The sequence below is a fragment of the Phalangium opilio genome, unplaced genomic scaffold, assembly GCF_054372755.1.
Source record: "Phalangium opilio isolate 3A_F unplaced genomic scaffold, DU_Popi_V2 ptg000009l_1, whole genome shotgun sequence".
Taxonomy (NCBI): Eukaryota; Metazoa; Arthropoda; class Arachnida; order Opiliones; family Phalangiidae; genus Phalangium; species Phalangium opilio.
The window spans coordinates 3,519,413-3,541,332 of NW_028324146.1; the positions used below are offsets into that span (position 1 = coordinate 3,519,413).

At 35.5% G+C, this 21,920-nt stretch overlaps 1 protein-coding gene and 1 long non-coding RNA gene across 2 annotated transcripts in view; one reads left to right on the forward strand and one right to left on the reverse strand.

Moving 5' to 3' along the window:
- LOC149713217 (uncharacterized) overlaps window positions 1-21,920 on the reverse strand; it is a 75,207-nt gene that overhangs the window by 32,209 nt on the left and 21,078 nt on the right. The gene's annotated exons all lie outside the window — the stretch shown is intronic.
- LOC149713221 (uncharacterized) lies at window positions 772-20,363 on the forward strand. Its single transcript, XR_016370954.1, has 4 exons — window positions 772-7,395; window positions 14,787-15,003; window positions 15,070-18,755; window positions 19,299-20,363. It is a non-coding gene; the product is annotated as an uncharacterized LOC149713221 (long non-coding RNA).

The window sequence follows — 21,920 nt, forward strand, 5'->3', positions numbered from 1 at the left end:
AGTTTTATTTGTTAAAAGCATAAATAGTATTATTTATTTATTTAATTCATTATTTGAAATACGATTATTGACGAATTTAAGTTGGCATTTCTTACTTTTCAGGATTTATACTTTCTTTCTGTGAAATATGAAGACATACAGCCTGGGCAAGATGTTTTTCCCAGTTACATTTAAAAATATACCTAATTGATTAGTTCAATTTATCTTGGAATTTCAAATCAATAATTAATAGAGTTGTGTAGGTTTATTCCAATGCATCGAAGTTCTGTTTGCACTAATGAAAATATTTTCTGGAAACTATAACCACTCATAGAGCACAGTGTGTATATTGCTTGCAAACGTGTCCCACTATTTATGTTGCTCGTTCGAAGTTAAAGGGTATACGAATTTACAATTTCATATCATATTTTACCACGAAAGTGGTATTATGTTACACTTTCAAGTCTCTACTTTCAAAATATCAAGTTTTTAATATAATTGAATTTCTATTTTTAAAATCCATTGAAAAATCACGAAAACTCAGTTTCGATATATCAACAATTTTGTCTTGTCGAGCTTGTTTGCTCATTTTATGACATCACAAAGACGTGAGGATATAAGGCGCGGGAATCCTATACGCGCGAGGTATACGCGTCTCGAGCTTCTCGCCAGTCTAAACTCTGGGTCTGATAGCAGAGAGAGTGGCACCATCTCACGTGAAAAATATATCTGTGACGTCGAACTACGGGAACCGTTTTAGCCTTTCATAAAAAGAGGATTTGTTCGATAAAACTTAGCCATTTCCCTAAAACTGATATTTTCTACCATTTCATGATCCCTTTAGTCATATTCCTATAATTGTATCTTTTTCTTGGAACCTTTCTGCGCGATTCTATTGCTGGTCAAAGATCGTCAGAAAGGAACCGACAACTTTAAATTCTCAAAGGCCACGAGAATTTACAAAGCAATTACCAAGCCTTCCCAATCACGCTAAGCACCCCCCAAGTTTTTTATCTGGTATTCCTCGAAACTCCTCGATCTTTATCTTTAAGTGCCCCACCTGAATATTTTTACCGAGAGTTACAAAAAATACAGGTCATTGTGTATATATTGTATATGTTATAGTGTGTGTATATATATTGCCTAGCGTTAAGTTGTAAATAGTATCTGTCATCCTTTGTGCGCGAATGAAAAGTATTGGCCCGCCGTAATGGGTTCTAGAACGATAAAGATCGGAAGGCACATGTGCGAGAACGATGTCGCCGAACTAAAATATAAGGTAACGAATCTTAGGCGCCATGTCCATCAAAGGACTTATAAGCCGAGAGTAGCTATTCCCTCGTGGGAAAGCCCTACCTCGAAGTTCATGGTTAAGGAAAAAGAAAGAACTTTAACCAGAGAGCAGAACCTACCTTAACTACCTACGGAGAAGATGGTACCGTGTCGACTCCGCGCTAAAACTTAATGTCGGTTGAATGCGAAAACAACTAAGTCTAGTTGGAGGTTAAAAATATAACCCTCACCCGCCAAAAAGGCTCGATAGCCCATACGGTTATTTCGCAATTAAATTTATCCGTCGCGTTGGGCGCCCGCCTCCTAATGTCATCAAAAGTTAACTCCGCATAATTCGAGCCGGACGAGCGACTAACTCTTAAACCGGACTCTCGCGATGCTGTGGTGTTTCGGACATCCGCCGCGAAATGAACTACTCCTGCCAAAAGGACACGTAACGTTGGCCGTACTTTATTATTTTGTTAAGATGTTTTTCTGTTTATTCCAATCTATCGCGCACAATATTAATTATTTGTTTTGTATTGTTTTGTATTAGTTGTACTTAGTACAAAGGTCATGACCAAGTTTAATTACTTTGCTACGTTAATTAATTAGTATTTAGTAATGATTAAACATTCTTTTGGTAACTCTCAATATTGTTTCTTATTATGACCCTATTCAAAATTCCCCTAGACAAACTGACCAACTCCTATTTAATTTAATTCTCCCCCTTTAACATGACCCGGACCAGCACTAATTTGTATAAACCTTTTTGTGGCGAAGTGTTATTTCCCAAATTCTCATACCTTTATTAATGGTACCCCAAAAATCGCTCCAGATTTCATATGAAGCATTTTCTAATGCATATTGCGGCCAAATAACCAGAAATCGGAGAATTAAAAGTTTCATATTTTTGAATTCACAGAAATTAATTCTTTCTTTTGTTATATAAATCAGAGGTTTTTCAAACGAAGCTTCTCATTCTCTTTAAGGCAGATACGGCGGTAACAATATAGAACAGACAAAGGCCAGGTGCCATAGAACATTAGTTTTCCACTTTCCCTGTCCAAAGTGATACACACGTCCAGCGTTAGTCGCTGAAAATGAAGTTACTAAATTGGCTTTTTAAAACGCTTAGATGATTTATTGAGATGAACATTGCTTCTGGGGAGGAAAATGAAGACCAATAATCGATAAATAATTAATTAGAAGTCTGCCAATGTTATAAAAATGTACGTTTGCTAGGCCTAGTAGTGTGATTTGAAGAAAATATTTTAGGAATTTGAGAGCAATTCGTAATTGAGTTTGAAAATATCGGAAATACGGTTGCAGAGAGCCTGACCAAAAATTTTAATTATTTATTGGAAAAATTTAATCCCAAAATGTATCATCCCTCTTTTCCTGTTTTCAAATCGCAAAATATATCAACCTCTTTACTGTTTAATAAGGTTTCAAATTCTTAATTGTTTCAACCCCATGATAATATTTCAATTTGCAAAACATTTTAACCCCAATTGTAAGGTGTCCAATTCCCAAAGATTTCAACCCTATGGTAAGTTGAGGTTTAAAATCTGATATTGTTTCAACCCATATAGTTACAAATCCCAAAATATTTCACCCCTATCCAAAGTTCATCGAGTTTAATTAACTTGAAATTCAGACCCATTGAACAATCGAGAGGAAAAAAAAACGATTTATTCTAGAATGTAAAGTTGTAAACAATTATTTTTGAGCAAATCGTAGTTTTCATTTAACCCGGGGTTACTGCCAGTCACTGGTATTTTTTCTGCATATAGGAGACAGAAGTTTCATGAAGGTTGTATAATTAGATTTCTTTTCAATAAAACAATTATTAATATTTGCGCGTAATTAGATACTCCAGTTTTTACTAGTCACATTCACTGGAACAGATGTGACAAAGTACAAGGATTTTCAATACAATACAATACAGTATCAATTGGTAGCTTTTCGTGTAATAATATGGTTATTGAAACTCTTTCAATATTTAGTTTTAGAAGAATATGATTTAAGTTCGGAGGGTTCATGAGGACTTCTCATTGAAGTCCGCACTTTCCTCAGAACTTCAAACTTTTACTTTAATTGAACATAACTAAAGATCATTACTTAAATTAGAACAATTATAGTTTCCTCTGCATTGACTTTCAAATAACAGCAACACATTTCACACAACCGCAACGTTCAATCATCAGTTAATTCGAAGCATAAATTTAACAATAGGGATAATAGACAATCAGAAAATTCCAAGGGTTACGGCAGCATTACTCTTACGCTTTTTGTCAATTTGTAGAAAAAAAATAAAAATAAATTTTATAATGGGAGTTCAGAAGATTAATTAAGGGCATGTGGTCTTCGCGATTGTTAAATCTTTTAATAGAAGATTGGGCTTAGAAAAATTTTTTTTTTCATTGCGCATTGTAATTTGTCAACAGTTTTAAAGTCTGACTTCGAAATCGGACATAAAAAACAAGGTTCAGCTCAGGTCGTAGAAACTTCGCTTCCTGTGTTTTCCATGATTGCTCACCCTTCTAATCATCACGTCATATAATGCGACAAAAATATATCGTTCACAGATCAACGTAGAAACAGAAGTAAGATGATACTAGAAGTATCGAGGCAACCAAATTCTTCACTTGGCAAAAGTGAATATTCTTGATAACACACCAACGGTTGGCCCTCTGGTAGCGGTTTCTGAATTTTCCCTCCAAAACGTGAGACGCTCGCGGCGGTAGACGGCCGAACTAGATTCAAGCACCCGCGTCCGTGTTCCGCGGCTTTAGGTTGAGGGGAAGGGGGTAGGAAATGTTTTGGATCTATTACCAATGCTAGAGCTCTTTACTTCTAGTCTCATCCTACTTCTGGTAGAAATAATAATGCACAATAGCTGCTTCATCATTAGCTTTACTCTCGCGGCAAAACGTGTTGACTTTTTTGTCAGAACAGTTTCAAGCGGACTTTGCACCAAGCGCGTGGCAAATGAAAAACCGAAATCTGAGCACGGGCAAAATCTCCAATTGGAAAACGGAAAATTCTTCTGAGCGCTGTAGTGCTGTTAAACCCGTCGCGTAGAAATTTAAAATGTATATATTTTACTGGAAAACTTCGGCACAGGTCTAAATATTGTGTGATGGCTGCTCCACGAACTCGTAACCATGGAAACCGCACGTGACGTAAGATAAATTGAGAAGGTATTTCTCTAAAGCTTTTCTCTTACTTTTTGAACGAATATTATGCTAAAATCCTGAAAACCAATTCTGTAACATTTGTAATTTCTAGAGAAAAATTACGAATCGGTGAAACGACATGGATTTTTGATCCTCTAAATCTAACGAGCGCGAGTTGAATCAACTTACTCGAAAAACTCATTCACAGTTTATTTAAAACACTTCAATTAAGGAAATCCCTCTAAATCTATTTCTCACGGTTTTTAAGTAAAACAATTAAATTGCTAAAGCCTTATTTGACTTTTCCACGCGACTCCAGTAAAACATTGTTAAGCCCAATTCGACTTTTGAGCGCTGCCACCATAAAGAACAACGATTGGCTGGGTCTCTCTAGATTACGTGATAGTCCACGTTTTTAAGACTTATTTAACGCTAATTATTTTGTAATAAGATTTCATTAATTTTCTTTAATATTTTTCCTTTTTGTTTAGAAAAAGGCCGTTCTTTTAAGGCATAATGTGTAGAAATGGGATCTTTCCTTTAACATAGCCAACTGTATTAATATCTTATCAAATTGCTCCATTATTGCCTCGTCTACTAAGAGATACTTCGCTGTCATTGGTTTTTAGACCAAGTGATTACACTCATAGGGGTAATATCGAACATCGAAATCTTAATTATCCATGGCGAAAATGAAATTTGAAGTTATAGAACTCGACTTTTAGTTCACATTCGACATAAAGCAACCCTCGAAATCCAAATCTTATTTCGAAGCTCAAAGAATCGGGACAACTCCTTTTCGAAGCTTATTTATCGAGATATATATAAGTTCAGGAACTTCGTACAGAATACCATTTTTATGATTTTTCAAGATCGAGAGAGATTTCGATCGAAAAATCTCTTTCGAAGCTTACAGAATAAAATTCATGTCGACATCTAGTTCCAGAACTTTGTCGATAATCGATGTTATGATTTTCAAGATCTCGGTTAGAGATCAATAGAGAAGTCGATTGACAGCTCCCTTTCGAAGCTTAGAGAATAGGCCCCAGGCAATTATTTCATCCAGGCGTTGTATGTATACATATACATGTATGTACATATACAACGGACTTTAGCATGTTTCCGCAATTCTTTCCTCTTGAAATATTCTGTAGACGTTTCCTGCCTCTACTGATTTCCTCATCTCTGAGTGATGCATTGTCACTTGCTATCAAAGTACAATCATTTTCGTTGTAAGCCTTTGTTGTTTTAATTTTCAAGACTTGAAAGAAAAATGTAACGTGAAAGTAAATACGGTCGATTGGACGTGAGGATGAACATGATATTATCTATAACTTATATCGAAAAATAAGAACAGTAAATAAAAGCCGCGTCCAAATGTTCTCGAGTTACTAAAAGCCTACTGATTGAAGAAAAGTCGAGTTACATGTGCTGGTGTTTCTTTTACTCTTTACAAAGGTTTTTGTTCCCAAAAACTTACTTTTTAAAAGAAGATTAAAGAGAGAAAATTGTTTGGTGGAGCGAATTACTTTCGAGATGAATGTAACCGAAGATCTCTTATATACAGAGATGGGACTAGCGCATTTATTCAAGCGTGATTAAATTGAAGCTAATTTGTTTCGTGTCAGAATCGGCCGGGTGCCAGGAGAAGAGAAGCTAACGCGGCAGAATTTTGGATCGAAACACTCGCCTCTAGTATTCAATTCTAAATGCCGGATATACAACTACGCTCCTTGACAATTATACGACTTCGTATTTATTTCTAGTGTTTCCCGCAGTGCGGTCATTAAGCCCTTTGCTACGACAATTCCAGTATTATAAGAATAATAATAGCGCCAAGGCATTTAACATATTATTCGTTAATAAATGATCGTTACTGTAAAATATTGCTGGTACTTTAACTAGGATTGAGTTAAAATATAACTGCATGGCTGAATCATGAAGGAAATGATTTGATTTCGATATAGGCATGAAAAATTGGCGAATAGCTGAAAATATACCATATAGGTCGTGACTAGAATACTAAAGTCTCGACAAGATCATCTCTTGTTTTCTTTCCAGAAAATTATGGTGAACTGAATAATTTTTGTAGAATTGAAATTAATCACAAAAAAAGAGAAAGAAATGCAAATGTCTCCGAAAACAAGTTGCATAAAAGATTAGAGTATTTTAAAATTCGATCACAATTTTCTATAAAATGCCTCGAGAAGGGGCCCTAATTGTCGGGCTGCGGGCCCAACAAACGTCGTTACGCCACTGGTGACCGGGCCATTTTAAGGAATCGTCTATTTTTACCAAAAAACATATTGGAAGAAAGGTACTTTTCACTCGTAGATGAAAAACATGCGATTGAGAACCTAAGTCTAAAAGCTTAACAAATCTAAACTTAAAAAACCTTTTTACCTCTTTTATAATGGTTTGAAAATAAGTGATTATTTAAATTAACTCTGAACCACTGAAAAAACTTTCCTAAACTCTTTACGAAGCTTAGAGCGGTAAAATTGTACTTTGAGATTTTCAATCCAATATTATTCCCCTATGACTGTTGATAGTATAGTTTTCTACCATTATAGTTCAGCGATTTAGAGGGTCAAGTCTTTCAGTGACACTCCGAAGAACTTCGGTCTTGCATTTGAAACGTAGAAATTTATGTATGGAAATGTCCTTTTAGGGTGATGTATAGATTTAATTTTTTAGAAGGAACAATTTTGAAGTCTGGAGAAATGCGATATTACGAAATGCGTTCCCATAGCCAAAACATCCCAGCTACGAATGTATCGGTACCGATTCGACCCGGCGCTTGAAAGACCTGAGACCAAAATGACCTGCCCCCAAATGGCAGCACCTAAATGAACTGAACCAAATGAGCACGATCAAGATAGTTGAATGTTCGAGAGGTCGGCATTATCCTATTCTAGTTTCCCAAAATCCTCTAAAATGCCTTGGGGCATCTTGTTAAAGGGTATGCGAATTTACAATTTCATATCATATTTTACCATGAAAGTGGTATTATGTTACACTTTCAAGTCTCTACTTTCGAAATATGAAGTTTTTAATATAATTGAACCAAAGTTTCTATTATTAAAATCCATTGAAAAATCACGAAAACTCAGTTTCGATATATCAAAAATTTCGTCTTGTCGAGCCCGTTTGCACGTTTGATGACATCACTATGACGTTGAGGAAAAAAATCGCGGGAATCCTATACGCGTCTCGAGCTTCTCGACAGTCTGACCTCTGGATCTGATAGCAGAGAGAGTGGCACCATCTGACGTGAAAAAATGTATCTGTGACGTCGGAGCACGGGAAACGTTATGGCGTTTCTTAAACAGTAGATTTCAAATAATAGAATTCACAGAAATTAATTCTATCTTTTGTTATATAAATCAGAGGTTTTTCAAACGAAGCTTCGCGTTCCCTTTAATGATAGACTATACACTTTTCGAGGTTTGGTTCAACTACAGCGTATTATTATGAAAAGTCGCCTAATTTGCAATGCAGCGAACCTTAAAGTCGATTCAGTTTATATATTGCGCCCTTTAGCATTGCAAAAATATTAGCCTTACTCCTTCGGTATGTATCTTGTTCAGTGTCAGTTACTTCAGAGAAAATGTTTTTCTTCCAATTGAGACTTTCCAATAGTAGAAATGGCAGAAGGCTATATATACAGTATATGGATCGACGAATTGGTGTGTCACATATAACCTAGATTTTACCGTCAGTTCGATTCGTCTGGCTCAATGGAATTTTCCTCATCGCCAATATTTCAAAAGTCGACCCAAGCAGGACGGAAGCTCATCCGGTATATCATCCCTTTTTTATCCACGTCTTAGCGTCTACGATAAACTTTTAGTTTTTACTTGGACGTAGAATAACGAAATGCTTTTCGTGGTGGTGGTGATAAAATGGAAGTTGTTTTGAGGACTGAAAAGGGAGACTTTTCTCAACATTTGGTTTTAACAAGTGGAACGTTTCCTTATCTCTAAGTTAATTTGACAGTTTGGAAGTTTCGTTTTCGATATCACAAGCGAGGTTAATCCTCAGTAGATCTTTCGATATTTTTATCTCTCCGAGTGCACAATGTTCAAGAAGACGTTTTGCACTGATCTTGTCTGTCTGTCCGTCCGTTAATTTTTTGTCATGTTCACAGTTTGCAACTAAGCGCGTGTGCCATTTCTGGAAACAATCTTGAATATTATAATTTTCACATTTCCCACGTTTTGTTGTCGGGTTCACCAGTGTATTGAATCACTAGATACAAACTGCACACATTTGCTTCTTTAATAATCCATCTACGCTTTTTATCTATAACACATTGTCACCGATGGCTTCTCATCTTTCATGTACTGTACTACCCCGCATATTGACCTTCTAACACGAATCTTCCTCTACCACACATAGACACCAATCAATACACGTTGGCGTCTACTCAACGAGGAGTAAATGTATTAAGTTATTATAACTTTCACTAGAAGTAAATTAGTATGAAGTAATGTTATATTTCAAGATTTGTCGCCCGAAAGTGAACTATTTGTTCAAAACATCTGAACAATATTACTGCATGGTTGCCGATTCCTAATTTGGCAGCGAATTGAAAAAATCTGTAAATGAGTGAATTAGGTCACGGTTAGTCTTAACTTTTACTTCTATAAATATCCAATTTCAATCATATAAAAATCGCAGACTATTTTTAATCATCGTTGTTTTTAATTGTTATTGGGCCATTCTTCTACTCGATAATTTAATTATTCTGTATTTTTCACATTAAAACACAAAATATAACATATAAACAGTAGTCGGTAAGCCATCTACCAGATAATCGCCAGTCTTCTGCATGGATTAGCCACAAATTATTCATGAAGTATAATTCTGCAATCGTTACTAATAGACAGACAGATAAAGTCGTTTCTTTCTTATTTTAATTGAATTTTTCACCATAGGCCATTAGAGTTTGCGTTAAATATATTGTAACTACTGAAAACCGTTAAAAACTATTGGTAACCCATTTGTATTACAACAAAACCAATCAATATACTCCGAACTATGACGTACAGTACAATCCTTAAAACCTTGGATTTTTGGTGTACCAAATCACGTGTTTAAAGTCCAAACTATAATAAGTCGTAGGAAGATTAAAGGTTCAACCACCCTCATCGAGTGCTTCTCAACATTTCTGATCCCGTCACGTAATTCACATTAGTTTCAGAACGATAAAAACCGTTGTGGCGGAGAAGTGCGGCCGAAAAAGAAATGGCGCGTTCTATTTTTCCTCGTGCCAGAGACAATGAACAGCGGAAGAAAGTTTAATAAAAGTGCATTTGGGTTAGAACTTACCTCTCCTGAAACATTTCTCTAAAGTTTCCTTCTGGAGGCCCAAATGTAAAACGCCATTAAAGAATGCGAGCGGTCCCTTTCTCTCTCGCTTGAGCTGACGAGAAACTTTGTAGATTCTGCTAATGAAACGTGCTTCTAATCCGATTAATTTTTGATCGCGCACCGAAGCACAAATCATATTTCCCTTTCCTAGGTACCACGATTACGAGGGTTTTTAACTGAATTCTGGATTTCATGTTGACTTTAAGTTTAAGAGGCGACTTAAATCCATCGTAAATTTCAAATTTTTCATTACCTTTAAGAAATTTTAAGAGAACCAAACTTCTATCCTTGCAAATTTCAATTACATTCGTTGCATAATTTTATAAAAAAAGAATTTCCCATAACCTTAAATAACTAAAAACATTTTAAAGCAAAAATAAGCCACCTTAATCGCATGCTACTACGGGGCAACTCGCGGGTTCGAATCCTGACCAGCCAATGTTAACTTTGTTAAAGGTTGAAGTTACTATACTAATGTTCGTAATGATAATCATCTTTCGTATGCTAAATGCTTTCAGAGCGTTACCAACAGAGAGACAGACTAAGCAGGGTTATATACTTATTAAATCAAGTTTTATGAAAATATTTCGAAATGAAATTATGTTCTAATAACTTATGTAAGTTACTTTATGGAACTCTAGTAAATATGAGGAGAGGTCGCATATTTTGCCTTTCCAACTTGTCCTAGTAGGTTATACCAAGCTTTTGGCTTTGGCTAGATAGCCGGCTTTAGTATTTTAACGGCTTCAAGTCTAACGCCTTTCAGTGCACACAATCACATAGATAGGTTTGTATGTCTATAGAACTAGAAACCTCGCAGTCCGTCCGTGTTAAAGCCTAAGTTTTCCTTTTTCTCGCGGTTAGAGCTTGGAGAAGGAAATCTAACGAGTAAATGGAATAGTGTATTGTAGTATGTTGCACGCAGGAGCACGAATAATGTTATGGTTAGATTTTACGCGGAGCTACATTTCGAGCAAGAAAAGCTAAGCCGCAATTTTAAATGGCTGGGAAGGAATGTAGTGCTCACTTATCAAGTGCTCTTGAACATGAGCTTAGAGGGAGTACAATACCTATATCTCAAAGTTCTTTTTTCGAAAAACGATTTGAATTTTAAACTTGATAATATACGGATAGCGGGTGTTGTAGTAGTATATAAAGTGCATTTTTAGTGCATAAAAAATAGACACGCTACATGTATAGATAAGGGCTGCGTTCAGTAACCGGCATCAAAAACATCGATGACTAAAAGATGACATCGATGTCTTACTGAACGGTTTTTCGCGTCTTTGGGCGTGACGTCATGATGCTCATCGAATGCCCATCAGAAAAATCAGCTGTGAGAGGAGGTTTTTTTGATGAGCATCGGATTCATGACGTAATTTTCGTCATTTTGCACCGCGACAATTAAAATAATGTAGAATTGACAAATATTATCCTTATTGATAATAATACTAAAACGCAATATATTATTTCGGTAAAAAATGGATTCTGACAGAATTTTGATTTAATTGATAAATTGAAGTACAATATCATTGTAAATAGTTCGGATTTATTATTTAAGCCTCTGCCGTAACGTTATCATAATATCGTCGCCATTAAGAAAAGCACCGATTACACAAAATTGTGCCGTTCAACAACTGCAACGTCATCATGACGTCAAAAGAACACCGATTTCATTTTCCCAAACATCGCTGTTTTTCCTGACGAGTGTTACTGAACGCAGCCAAGATAAAAAGATTACTTAGTTTTTAACATATTGTGAAGCGGGCAGAACTTTAAGACGACCTAATAAAGAAAGTTAGCGATTATGTTTTCAGTAGCAACTATAATAGCGGGTATATGTTTGATTTCTATACAGGTTTGCATAAAAACATTAAGGACAACGCTAAAACTAAATTACTCTAACCATTGGCTCTGGGGTTTAATTATTGCGTTTTTGTTCCGATATGTCCAATATAATATTGTTTTGACTAATATCAGTTGCAACAATTACTAGGGTTAGTCCCCCTATTATCGGACACATTTTAAAAAATTATGGTTAAATGTAAGGAAATCACAGAAAACCTTTGAAAAGTCAATGAAATATTTATTTTGAACGTTTCTGCACCTAATGGTATAGAAATAATTCCAAAAGAACGATGTAATGTTGTCCCAATCATGGATTTTATTCGGCAAGTATCGTACCCTATTATCGGCTATTTGGATGTTGATTCGGACACCCATGTTCCATTTATCGGACGCCTATACATCCTACTCGGACACTGGGATCTCAGAATCGGACAGTGGGTCTTTGTAGCCCGGACACTGGGATCTCAGAATCGGACAGTGGGTCTTTGTAGCCCGGACACTGGGATCTCAGAATCGGACAGTGGGTCTTTTTAGCCCGGACACTGGGATCTCAGAATCGGACAGCGAGTCTTCGTTGTCGGACACTGGGATCTCAGAATCGGACTCTGGGTCTTCGTTATCGGACACTAGGATCTCTGAATCGGACAGTGGGTCTTCGTAATCGGACATTGGGATCTTGGTATCGGACAATGGTTCCTCAATTGGGACACCAATTTTTTTTAACAATAAAAGACCCGTGAAAATTGTTACTTCTCCGACACTTCTGGACCCATTCTGAACATCACTTACCGCTTTAAGCATTAAATATTTACAATACCTCTCTTATTGTAAGCCTACGTTAAATATTTGTCTTTAAAACGTGTTTGAAAGCTGTCCGATAATAGGTTTTCTACATTAGATACGATTCGCGTTGTATTTTCATGTAAACAAACCTAGAACTAACTGTTAAAGAAGCAATTTATAGAAAAACATTCGGGCTTTACAGCCATACTCATAACTTATAATTGGCTTCTATTTATATACCTCTAAGCACGATTTAAAAATGGGGGGAAGAATTTTTCCGGCCCCTCAATTAGTTTTAATTAATCAAAAAAATTGGATATCTGATTCGTTCGCGCTTTCCTTCTCTGACATCGCGCCCCTTCCCTGTTTTTACATGCAACATACAGATTTCGACACCCTCTTTAAAACTAGGTAACTTACAGTGTTCCTTTTTTCCCCGGCAGTTTTATAAACAACTTTTTAAAAATGTGTCCGATAATAGGAGCGTCCGATAATAGGGGGACTAACCCTATCATCCTTCTGTATCGCAATTTGCTCAGGCTTTCTCAGTAGTTACAAATTTTAGCCGAAAATATCTAAGCTGAGTCGTTATAGTAACTTTTCACCTCATTGCTAATTATGATGAATATATCTTCAGTTCAGTATTTAAGCAGCTTGATTTTTCCCAAAATATAGTATAATTCCCCGGTTTTTATTGAACAGTTTTCTGGCTAACCAAGCTGCTCAAATACTTAGGGAAATAATAGAAGCCATTGAGATGATTGGTGTTCATAATAATCGTCATTTGTTTTCTCTAGCATGTACAGCTCGTGCTCGGACCAAAATTATTTGCTCCGTTGACCAATGTATTTGTTACGGAAACTGATTAAGAAATTGTCTTGTCCTTCCTGATTTATTTCCTTCTATGGGCCGAAGTATTTTTATCCTTGTGTAGTTTTTGGAAACGGATTCTTGTTGGCCTTGGATGTATGTTCCATATATGTGTCTTTGCAGATAGGTTGCACGAAAATTGGTTCAGAAAATATCAGCTACCAGGTATTTTAAATAAATACCTCCAACATTACACGCCATTATGTCTTACTTCCTGATTGGCTATAGGGATTAAGGCCAAGCGTAAAGATCCATAGTAAAATCAATCAAAATCACTTTTAGAAACCACAGCTGTTTTTGCAACACCAACTTGTTATTTTTCCTTAAACATGAACAAAATGCATTCTGTTAGATACGCAAAGAGAAAGAAAAGCTGTCCGAGTTTTCTTTCAGTTTTTATCTCAATACGGCTCATTGCTTAAAAAGGTTTGGTAATAAAGATATATACAGTTCGCATGGCTCAAGAGACTTTTAAATTTTTATATAAACCTTTTGTGTGTGTTGTAAAAACGGTTTTTATTTTCTGGGCTCTTTTATAGGAGCGTGCAGTTCACCAGAGTGAGAGATTTTGAAAGGAAGACAGTGTAACAGCGGGGTGGCTTCTTTTATCTAGGAAAAACCTTTTATTTTAATTGAAATATTTGATCAAAAAAACGAGGTCTGCCAATGCTAGAAGGAATTATTTTAGGGTTACAATAACCAGAGCTACAAAACTGAATAGGAACATTCTAGAATATTTGGCATTGCTTAAAATCCCACTCAAATACAATTACAGCCTTGAAAGCCTCGTAGGATCTTAGAAGTTCCTGTACTATGCGCAGGTCATAACTTTTTACTCCTATAATAAATAGAAGGAAGTGAAATGGTCAGTTAAATATTCCAAGGCTGATGTTAAAGTGAAATAAATCTTTGTTAGAGGAATACAGACAGAAAAATTGAAAATATTGCTTTTTCTTTTTAAAAAATACCCTTAAAAATAGAAATGATTGTGTTTTTAATAGAATTAATTATATTTTTGGGGCAGGGTTTTTGTTTGACGAAGTAGGGTTTAGATTGGTTCAAGTAATGGCACTGTCGGTAGCAATATAAATCTCGGCGCGAAAAACAGCGTGGTTCCTTCGCTGTTCCAAGGATTTGCCGTATGAATTTAATTGTTAGGGGTATGGTGCTTGCTAAAGAATTACTGTTTTGTGACGTATTCTAGAATTTTAACAAGCAGCCCTGATACATGTATATAATAAGAAGTTCATATATGGGTGGGGCCAAACATGTTTGAAATTGTGATCTATTTTTCATGATTATTCACGTTAATCCGTCTGAATATGCAATGTAATCTCAGAATTATATTATTGAATTTAATCAAGTATTGTAATTTCACTTTATCTATAATACACAGATAATATTAAGTGAAATTCTGGAAAAAGCATTTCTCGTGGTAGATGTCATGGATCATTTCTCTCATTTTTTATTTCCTAGATGATGGCCCTTTTTTACGACGGCGTGGGATAACGAGTTTACGGGATTGGATAGAAGAGAGACACCAAAAGGAAGGAATTAATACCATTGCGTTATCAAAACTAGTACTCGAAAAGTAGAGGAAGAAGAATAGGGTGGAGACTGTAATTCTCTTCCCACTTTCTAACAAGGGACGTAATCTCGTTTTTTTTCTTTCTTTTTCCTCCGAACTGTTGCCGTAAGTTAAAGTCAATCAATAACGATCAATAAGACGCTGAAACGAACATTCCAATACCCAAAGCAGATTGTATAGAAGTCTTTCTAGTGTCAAGAAAATGAGTATGAGAATTTACCAATCTATACGAGACATCTACACTCAAGAACACTTTGGTGGCTGCTAAAACAAACAACCGTTCCCTAAACAAACCAACACATACGTACCATTATTACAATAAAAACTATTTTACTAGAAGAGATCTCTTTGTCCTTCGATAGAACGATAACATATAATATCTATTTCTTGGCTTCAGTTGGAAAGACTATCACAAATCATATTATTAATGTGTTGAACATTAACGTTACCCTGACGTTACGAATTTTTCAGCATTTTAGCTTACTTTATAAAGACTTAAAAAAAGTCTTGCAAGGGTAATTTTCACTTTCACGGGATTTGGAGAAGGCTGTAAGTTCTATTGAAATATGGGTCTACTAATAGAGTTTGTACGGGATAAAATATTAATCGGCGTCGGGCTCAAGGTACCCCCCAAAAGACATGTCAGGGTCGCACGCAGGGTAAGACAACATACATTTCAGAATTTTAGAAACATTTTCAATAATTTTAGCCCTAATATTTCTTGGTATTTGGAAATTAGCTTATTTATTAACAATGAGGATTATGATATACCACTGTTTGTATCAGGCGAGTAACTATAAAATCGTAATAAATTCCGAGCTATGCAACGGTAATTCCCACGAAGGGCAATTACCATTATTAAAGAAAAGAGAGGGGCGCCTGTTAGCGACAAGGAATCAGTCTAATTGTTAACCTCTCTTCTTTTTATAAAGGAAAACCTATTTCAGACCGATCAGACGATCGTTTTTGGAATAGGTCAAAAAATAACCTTCCTAGTACCAAAATCTAACCCTGAAAATACATTTTACATCTTAGTTACCGGGGTCGGGGACGGAAGAAAAAGTCCATGGCCCCCTGCTTTTGGGGTCGGGGTTGGAGTCCCCGTACGATCACTAGTCTACTGGGAGCAATTATTCAGATTCTTGTACGATTAAACTACTAACAATAACTATAAATCAACTATTTGAAAGGTAGTCGACATAAGATTGAGCATTCAATTTGGGTACGGAGTAGTTGCTTGCTCCAACAGAGTTCAGCTCCTTCGTAAACCGCTAACACAAAATTTCAAGAACTTCTGTTCCTGAATTTTATAAGAACTAAATATTTAAACTTGTTCATGATGTTTCTTGAAATAACAATGGAAATCTACACCCTTCACGCTGAATATTTTTGGTTTCTTTGTTTAAATCACGAAATCTCGAGCTACATAGATCTGCATAAGGCTATTGTGTACTGATATGCTTTTTTATGGAGGCGCGGCTAAGATAAAAAAATGCAACACAAATATTTACTTTCCTAGATTTTTTCAGGTTTTCTTTGACCGTCTAGAGTCATTTATCCCAACCAGTTTGTCACTTTTTATTTGTAGGAGAGTCCGAATACGTTTGAAAATTACTTGAATCTTGAACATATTTTGATATTATTTCTTCGCAATATCTTGCTTGTATTTGAATGTCTCTTAATTCTTTAAGTCCGTGGAATATTTCTCCGGTACGCTTTGAAGTACGAGCGAGAGACTAATATATGTACCTAATTTAATATATATATATAACTATTACTCTTATGCTTATGTAATTTTTAATTTTGTGCCCACATTATCATTTGACTCATTCTCTTGTTAAATCTTGCAGACCTGTTTGTAAGTATGATGATAATTGTACTACGCCATTTCTCTCAGCTATGTTTAGTTCGAAAGTCTTATATTATTTTATTATTAAGTTTGACTATTATGATATTAATTGAAAATATAAATGTATTTAAAGAATTTCTTATGAGTTGAGACTGACTATTTAACGCAAACATATTTTATAAATGGAATGAACTGTATTTTAGAAACCCTAGCACCATCTATGTTGGCTACGAAACATCCCTCTTTTTTTAGTTTAGTTATACCTGGTCTTCAGTTTTATTGCGGTTTTATCACGCAACCACTGCATTTGACGGGTAAGTCTGGGAGGCAAAGAAGGTGTGGAGCTGCCGGACGGAGTTCTTTGTGTACTAAGAACGTTGGAGGTCTTTCCGACTTAGAGGATGTTCTGTTGTTGTTGCTGAAGGTGTTGTTATAGTAGGACAAATCTGGAGTCTGGCGGGGTGAATTCTGGTGCTGAAGGGCTGCCTAAGAAACGGGTAAAATTTAGGCTGTGCGAGCCATGAATTTTTGGGTTCTAGCCGAGCCTTGAGCCTTGCTTTTTTCGATTATCGAGCTTCGAGCCTTAAGCTGCATGTTGAAAATCTGGTTTCGAACTTTTATTGAGCCTCCATTTTCTGTGGCGATCCTTAACGACTATCAATTTTAGCTCTTAATTTTCAATACTAGTCCTTTATAATTTCAATTACTGTCCTCAGTAATGAAAAAAACCTTGTTAATTTTTAATTATAAAAGATAGACTTTTATTTGACTAATATTACACTTGAATCCTTCATGTTCACTGTTTGATTTTTTTTTCAATTTGACGAAGAATATTTCCTATTCACCAAAATGGTTCGACTAAGATTTGTTTCTACAAGTTCGCCATCCTGTAGCTCACTTAAGGGTTTAGTTGTTAAACTAATTTTTTTCAAAGCAAACCACTGTAGCAACTGCGATATGAGCTCCTAGTTCTTCCATAACGCTTTTAACAGTGGTTAATAATCGCAATACATTGTCAATCACAGTATACAGAAAAATACTGCTAGAATGTAGTCTCACCCAGTGGACTAGTTCAAGAGTTTATCTAACAACATCTGTGATATGCAGAGTGGCGTAAGGCTATTTGGAATGTTTTCACACTAAGGATGGCTTCCATGAGTATTTTCAGAAGAAGTGGCTTCGCGGAAAAACTTTTTACTTAGAAACAGGACTAAAGGTTTTCCATTATTGTTATAATCTATTATGAAGAAAAATATTGTGGGAGCATACAGACATGGACGGCACATACCATTTACACCATGAAACCTGGTTACTTGGTGGAAAAAATTTGCATTGCACTTCGTCCACAAAGTAGTAAATTTTCCATGCCTGAAAACCATGTATTATTCACGATGATTTCCAATGGTTTTGTTCGACCTTTCGTCAAAAATAACGTTATTTCATTGATCACTAGTAAAAATCCCTTAGCTGCTAATATTACGGGAATATGCGCATAAATTTAATTATTTCGTTAAAACTTTGTCTTGATTTTTGAAATTCCGCCCGAGTTAACAATTGAGAGAGTAATGTCAAATGATAAGTGAATACGATTTGTCGGTCGTGGTAACAAACACACTTTTAAATATGTAAATAGTTGTAGCAACTGTCTGAAATGTATTATTTTTTCATCTTGAAACCAAATACTATAGGCCTAAGTCATCCTCACCAGGCTAGCTGCGAACTTCTGACCATGGAATAAGAAAAGAAAAGAAAACGATGGAGAAATTTTGTCGAAACTCAGCACGTATGATACAAAAGAGAATTGGAGTTCTCGAGAGTTTCGCGTGACATTGGCAGAAAGTATTTACCCTACCGCTTTTCGTTCTTTTTCAGAAATGCCACTGAACCCTTAACGAGTAAACGACGGATCTGTTTTGATTTCCAATATATACCCAATCATCCATCGTAACGATACGTATATAAGCCGGATTTACCAAGGGATTTTCTCAAAGTACAAAATTCTACCGTCGTACGTATTTATCTCTCAAAACTTATCGTTTTTCTGTAGTTGGTAAACTCGTGGTTTTTAGAGGGGTATTGTAGTTAACTGCTATGTGGGGATATTTTTATATTTCACGAAAATGTTTACGTAAAATGTTAGACCTAAATAAACCTACCATTTTTTAAATGGGACTTTCAAGAAAAAAAATGTGGAAACAAGGCTTAGCGTTTAGATTCTTTCGGACATTGTGAATTACATTATATGAATATCCCTCTATCAGATAAGAAACGATTTATAACATACAGGGTGTTTCTGATAAAACTGTCATATATAAAAGGTGTGTTTTAGGGTCAAACTTAGCGGAAAATGTCAAAGAACGTGGGGGTGTACAGCATTTAGTTCAATAGATATAGGCTCACAAGCATTGGCCTTCACATTTAAGACAGGGTATTTCTGCGACAAAATACGCTTTAAATTAGCTAAAATATCAAGAAATATGTAATATGATGTCTTGAAAGTGGATTTCGTTCAGATTTCTAAAATTACCTTGGAAATATTATAATTTTGCAGAGATACGAAACCTCCAAATTAACCTCATTGTCGTACAATCTTTCATATTTTTATCGTCTCTTGTTAGCAGTTAAAATGCATTTCCGAATTTCAACATTTAATATAGCAGAGAAGCACGAAAACCGTCTTTGGAACATTAAGTGAACGAACAGACATGGCCATGACATTATATTTTTCGATTTCACTTCTTGCACGCATCACTAACAAGAAGCAATTGACAAATATTAAATTCTATTTTTTGGTGCAAATATTTTAACAAAGAAGAATAAAATATTCGTATAAAATCCATTAAAATATTTCGCTCCTATTTTGAATGAATCCTTACGCGTTCACTTGACCCAAATTATATTTTAATTACATACTTCCCTGGAACATTTGGCAATGGGGCTTAAAACAGTTTGCCTTTGTTCTGTAAGAGTATAAAGATGCTGGCCTACACAGTTAAGAAGCTTGCGGGGAATAAATAAGAAAAGAAAGATTTTGCTCTCGGTGGCTGTAACAAAAGGGATTGGACACTCCCGAAATCAGGTGAACACAGTGGGAATAAATTCCCGGGAATTCAGGCACCATTTGAAATCTTGCAAATACTCCTTGAAACCACGGGACGTAAGGAAAATGTTTGATAATCATATACTAGATTTCTCGCAAAAAATTTCCATAGACCATTTTCAAAAGGGACATACAGTTTCGTCTGCTTATATACAGTTACCAGTTCACCAATGACCTTTAGTTTTAAGTCTTTGGTGTCACATACCGGATGTACCGTTATACGAAAACAAAGTGGTCAAACAACAGACTCTATTCGACCCTCAACATTTGAACGGGTCCATTATGTAAGCGATAAATAATAAATGGATATTAATGCTAAAAATAGATCACTGGAAATTAAGAAAAAGGTTTAATAGTATTCAACCTTTGTAGAGCGTTCATGAACATTTTTGACCTGTTGTAAATGAGAGCATTTCTTTTGTAAAAACTTTCCGTTCAAACGATTTTATTTAACTAAGCGTAATGAATTTAATAAACGGTACTTAAACGTATCATTTAAGCATTATCATAACTCCATTTAATGAAGTCCTTTATCTCAACTCAGAAGAGCGAGACTAGCACGCAATTAATTGGAAAACGAGGAATCACTGAAATCAGTTGGGAATGGCTTAATATACGAATGCGTTGAAATCATCATTATAAGCGTAGAATCAATGGCATTTTGGGACTATTTGAAAATTCATGTATTTTTTTTAGGAATCGCCGCTGATTATAAAACTATAATTTGATGCACACATACATTGTAAGTATCCAACCTCTCGCCGAAATATTCCAATAATCCCCTCTAGAGAAAAAGATGTTAGTTAACGCTAGACTGGCGCTCGCTTAGACACAAGATGCAAATAGAGCGGCAATTTTCCCATTATTTTCTATCCTTCCTTCCACCTACGACAAAAAATAGGGCACTGGGACATGGCTCTGTAGAAATTAAAATTTTAAAAATGACTTTCGAAAAGGTTAGCTTTTAGGACACTGAAAAAAACATTATATTCAATTTTAAATAGTAAATATTGTACTTCTTTTTAATGCGTTTTCGACGAAGATTTAACTATAACTAGTGATCAGAGAAGTAAAGAGCTCTAGCATTGGTGAACAAATTTGAGGATTTTATGCCGCTTCCATCGCGACTACACTAGAGAGAAAAAATATTTTCGAGTTCCAAAACCATTTTCTACCCTCTTCCCCTCAAACTAAAGCCGCGGAACACGGACGCGGGTGCTTGAATCTAGTTCGGCCGTCTACCGCCACGAGAGTCTCACGTTTTGGAGGGAAAACTCAGAAACCGCTACCAGAGGGCCAAGCGTTGGTGTATTATCAAGAATATTCACTTTCGCTAAGTAAAGAATTTGGTTAGCTCAGTACTTCTAGTCTCATCTCACTTCTGATTTTATTTTTATTTCGAATATAAAATAGTGAATATCAAAACTTCGAATTAGTGTATTATTTAATATGATATATAATTACATGGCTTATATTTTAAATGTTGCTATATATGTTTTGGACTAAAAACGAAAAGTATTATAGCGAAATTTTTCTTTAGTAGATAACCATTACCCGAGTAATATATCTAGCTTAGGAAAAATTCTTAGTAGAAAAAAAAAAGAATACTGTAAATCAAAATAACAATACACCGACTTCTTTTTACTACATAATTGTAAGTAGATATTACAGGCTTTGAAAATAATATTAACCTAACGTTTCAACAGGAAAATGTTTATTGTGTTCAATTTTCTGTACTGTTTTATATTAAATAGCATTAAAATACTCCTTGCTATGTTTCGAAACTAAGCCTAGTTGAGCCTAGGTTACTTAGTTAGGTTTGGATACTAAATTAATGGCTGCCAACTTGACTAAAGAGATCCGGATTACTGAAACACTACTAGAGGTTTCACGTCATACGTTAAGAAGGCCCTAGCCTCTCGGAAAATGGGAGCCTAAAACGAACTTGTATGAAAAAATAAGATAAGACGTATGACAGCTAATTTACTTGTTATTACAACAGGGTTTAGGAACATTACAAGGTGAATCAATCAATATATAGGGTTAATTTCTGAAAAGGCTTACCAACTTCAA